The 4,614-nt window shown below is 36.0% G+C and overlaps 2 long non-coding RNA genes across 2 annotated transcripts; one reads left to right on the top strand and one right to left on the bottom strand.

The window, feature by feature from the left end:
- Window positions 1–1,011: 1,011 nt before the first annotated feature.
- LOC146650142 (uncharacterized) lies at window positions 1,012–2,430 on the bottom strand. Its single transcript, XR_014908288.1, has 4 exons — window positions 2,165–2,430; window positions 1,649–1,688; window positions 1,457–1,503; window positions 1,012–1,144 (listed from the first exon to the last, which is right to left on the bottom strand). It is a non-coding gene; the product is annotated as an uncharacterized LOC146650142 (long non-coding RNA).
- Window positions 2,431–2,550: 120 nt separating this feature from the next.
- On the top strand, window positions 2,551–4,180 carry LOC146650141 (uncharacterized). The gene is made up of 2 exons (XR_014908287.1): window positions 2,551–3,020; window positions 3,648–4,180. It is a non-coding gene; the product is annotated as an uncharacterized LOC146650141 (long non-coding RNA).
- The last annotated feature ends 434 nt before the right edge of the window (window positions 4,181–4,614 follow it).

Below are 4,614 nucleotides of genomic sequence, written 5' to 3'. Positions count from 1 at the left end.
AAAATTACGAACACCCGGTGCTGCAAGAGTTAATAGTCTCATTGGGGCCAAGATATACATTTTATAGTTGCCTGGTATCAATGGTTGTTCATCTGCCTTTATTTATTTATTTATTTATTTATAGAACCTAGAACCCATAGGTGGGAATGTGAGTTGTCTGTCTCTGCGTGTTAGCCCTGCGACAGACAGGCGACCTGTCCAGGGTGCAGGGTATGGTAGCTGGAATAGCAACATACCCAAGGATAAGCAAAAGAGCATGACTGATATGATGAAACTGGGATTTTAATTATTGCAAACACAACTAAAACTATAACTGAAACTAATCAAAACTAAACTGAACTCTAGTGGGATGCTAAATGCAGAGATTTATATTTACAGTATAATACTGCATGTACGGGTAACTGTGTTGTGAACTGTAACTGAATATTAGAGAATCTCAGAGAAATTAAATGTATTTATTTTTTGAATTTATCAATCATAAAACCGTCTGTTTTGAAGGCCTGTTACGATAGCGACTTTTTGTTGGTCGGTATATTGCCCCATAAACAATTGCGACAAGTTATGTCATTGTCATTTTAAGACCATTTTATGTCTTTGAATGTATAATCATAATATAACACCATAATAATGCAAGATCTACACACTTTCAATTGACAAACCAACATCTAATTCTTAAAGTATTTAGATCATTGAAATTAGGAATCAAAATATTAGATACCTTAAAAACTTGAATAAATAGTAAATTTTCTAACAAATAGAAAACAATGTTATTTAATGTTATTGTTTTGTTATCATTATATTTTATTTTTGTAAATATAATGGCGGATAAATTACATCATCAACAATTATTGAGGTCATGTACATGTATTGTGTGTTAAGTCGATATATCGATTATTGTGATAGGCCTACTGTTTTGGTATCATAACGAGCTTGTCAAACATGCATGACCACTAAACAATGTCTAAGCAGTAGTATTGGTCTGAATGACAACAAACATAACTAGTGTTTTGGAAAATCTGTTAGAAAACAGTTATTTCAATAATTATGATTAGCATGTGACACAGACACCGCATAAAAAACTACAACAACAAATACTTACTTTAGGAGGATGGGGGAGGGCAGCATGAGGTTGAGACTTTGACATCTGTAAAAAACAAATTCATGTATTACAAACAAGTCACTTAAAAATACATTAATGTGGCAGACTGTTCCCTGTTCAGATGCAGTGTATAAGTACAATCAGGGCTGTCACAACAATGGGGTGGGGCCAAGTGGCTGCAACCCTAGGTACAATGTGCAGGTATATATAATTACATATAATATATGTGAATAAAGCAAGAATCTGTTTAGGTTAGTCACTGTGCTGACTGATGCTTGCTAGGTTTATATGATTGCAAACTGCACAAAAACAACAACAGCAACAACATTAATGACAATGACAAACAAAATTACTTACATTTATGTAAATCTCACATTAGGAAGATCTGCATTCGATTTCATGGGCTGAAATAAATAGGCAGAAACATTACTGCTAAAAAAATAAAAAACAAAAACTCTAAAAAGCCTAAAAATGACTTAAAAAGCAAGGAAATGTGGAACATTGTAATTAGCGAACATTAATAAAGCATAACTGTTCTTTGTTTCTAACCTTGGTAAGTACTCTGTAGCCAGAAGGAGAGGTAGGATTTCTGTGAAAGCCAAATTAAATGTGAATAGGCTTTGATAGTTATTGAGAAGGCAGAATAATAAGAAAAGGCAAAAGTACGTCACAATATAATTAATTAAGTTACATATTTTGATTACCAAATTATGGAAGCATGGAGCTGCCACCCAGGCAAAAGAAAAATAGAGCTGTATCACGTTATGACGTGAAATGTTTATTGTTCTAACATTATGCTTTTCATGTTTGTATAATATAATATCACGTTATTATAATATACATAATTGTCACGTTCGCACAATATTGTACGGACGTGATAATTATGTACATTTTTCGTACAATGTTGTTCAAACATGTTGTTCAAACATGATAGTATATTGTTAGAACGATAAACTTTTCACGTTATAACGTGATATACTTATATTTCTCTTTTGCCTGGGTGGCAGCTCTACGCTTCCGTTCCAAATACACGAGAATAAAGTAATATTATATGGGAAAAGGCACCTGCTAGCTTGATGATGGAGGCTTCTTAGACTGGCCACCCGCCTTGGCTTCTTGTCGCCACTCCACGAAATAAAGGTCCGTTTCCTCCATGCCGGCTAATTATTCATCCTCATTAAAATCTCGTATATGTTCAGTTGGCAGAATTGAGAATTTTACATCTTCCAACCACTTAATTAACGCGAACATAATCGGCTTGTTTCTTCCCGTCTCCTGTATCCGGCCGTTCCTCTCGCTGTCAGATTTCGCGCCTCAGAGACGTCGTTATTTTTCAAAAAAAAAAAAGAAGAAAGAAAGAAAGAAACAGTAACAACTACTAAAGAGAGTTTTTGCACGTTCATTGCACATTTGTGGGAATGTTTAAATATTTAATTTTTATTAATTACTTTTCATTATATCTTTATTTTTTAAACCACCGTGGCAATGCGCATGCGCATACACTCCTGCACGCAAAGGGCTTTGGAGTTGACGTAATGTCGCAATGCATTGTGGGAGCGCAGCACCATCTTGGCAGGTCACGAATCAAAACAAGATTGCTACGAACCATTCTGAAACGTAGCTCAAAAGAAAATGACGGTATAGAGACATATTCTGTCCAGATGCAAAGAGACGGTACTTGATTGTTGAAATGTGGACCCGTATGAAATATAGCCGTGGAGTAGAAACCCTGAAGACCAAACCGCTATTGACTTAGCATGATCTACTCTCATACCTTGTCTGTGGAGTCAGAGCATACACGGCGCACCAATTTCGCAATTATAAATCTCTGGAGGCGCACATCCAATTCACCAAGGACTGGGTACAAGATTTGGCTATTTTTAAGCCTCCACGTTGTGAGTACGCCGTCATTCAAGCAAAGGTAAGTCAGCTTGAGTACTGCGAGTAAAATGCGTTTGATTCCCCCCAGCATTCAAATTAGTGCTAGCAAAAATTCATTCATGAGGGGGAAATTACAGTGAGAACATGTAGAGGCTCTGTTAGAGGGATAACATAGTGAGTTCAGTGCATTGATGTGACATTGTCCTGAAGGATTTAGTTATTCTTTATGGTTAAAGAAATTGCCCTAATTAATTCATATTTATTATAAATAATCCTAATTACACATCTTGCTTCCTTGTTTGTGTCCTGTGTCACTAAAAATACATTCTGTTTTAGTTTTATACATTGATTAATGACCTGCAGAATCTGCTTGTCATATTAGGTGTCCATAGTTGTCACTTAAAGTCGAACTTTATGTTTTCTCCCTCTTGAAAGTGATTACATCCTTGCATTACATACTTTAGGTTCCTTTTTTGCTGATAGGTTTCTAAAAAGAAACATGCAGATTTAGAATATAACATGCAGCGTTCTATAGATGGATACATAAAAACACTTTATTTGTTACATTTATGATAAATGGATTTGAAAGTAAATAAAACACATTTGTGTCGGACTTGGCTTATTAAAGTTCTTGTCTTTAAATGAACTTTGTCTGTGTGTGTTTTAGGTCCTGCACTCTTAAAGACTGAATTGCAGCATTGCAGCCACAGGTCATTGTGAGCATCACAGGGAAGGTTGAAGCCGCCCACTGCAGCTGTATGGCTAGAGTCGTGGAGACTTGCAGCCATGTCACTGCTCTTCTGTTTAATGTAGAAGCAACAGTGAGGATCTGTGGCACAAGGACTGTTACAGATGAACCTGCATACTGGGTTTTGCTGGGTAATATGACCAAGATACAGCCAGAGGTTGGCCATAAGATAGACTTCTCCTCTTCAGCTGCCCAAAAAAAAGGTTCTTGATCAAAACATAAACAGACCATTCGTTGTGACAGGTAAAAGAAGCCATCCTCAAAAAAGAAAAGTTCCACCTGCTACTGTGGAGGAGTTGGATCAACTGATGGGACAATATTTTTCCAAGCATAGTTCTGTTCTGAATAACCCATAATGTTTTAATTTAGGGGGCCATGTAAATACTTTGCATTTACTGAATATGTACTTACTAAATACCACTGTTCAAAAGTTGAATAAAGAAACAAAGAAATGTTTGCCTATTTTTAATTAAAAGCACTTTGTCGAACATCACATCAGTTACAATGTAGAAAAAATGTTATGTATAGTTTACAAATGACAAAATGTTCACATAAAATCATGACAGCATTTGTATAATATCACCCACTACTAGCATTCTGTAATTTACTGTCTCTTTTGAAAACTTATCACTACATAAACAGCACAAGACTTAAAAGTATTTAACAAGAGCATTTTTCCCTGGTTTTACTACCACACTGGGGCACATGTTCACCAAAACGCAGCAAACCTTTGCCATCTTATCCAGGAAGGTCACCTTTTTACCCTCACATGGAAGAAGTAATCTGATTGGCATGGTGGTATGTAGCATGTAGTTTGAAGCAGGGATTTCGTAGTGCCCCATGTGTAGTGTTGGAACCCAGTCAGGATTTGTTTCATTCATTTCAT

This window comes from Rhamphochromis longiceps, linkage group LG17 (assembly GCF_057381845.1).
Source record: "Rhamphochromis longiceps isolate RC_006_pf linkage group LG17, R_longiceps_female_GT1.1, whole genome shotgun sequence".
NCBI lineage: Eukaryota > Metazoa > Chordata > Actinopteri > Cichliformes > Cichlidae > Rhamphochromis > Rhamphochromis longiceps.
Note: the sequence above shows the minus strand (reverse complement) of the source record. Positions and strands in the feature narration are given on the sequence as shown.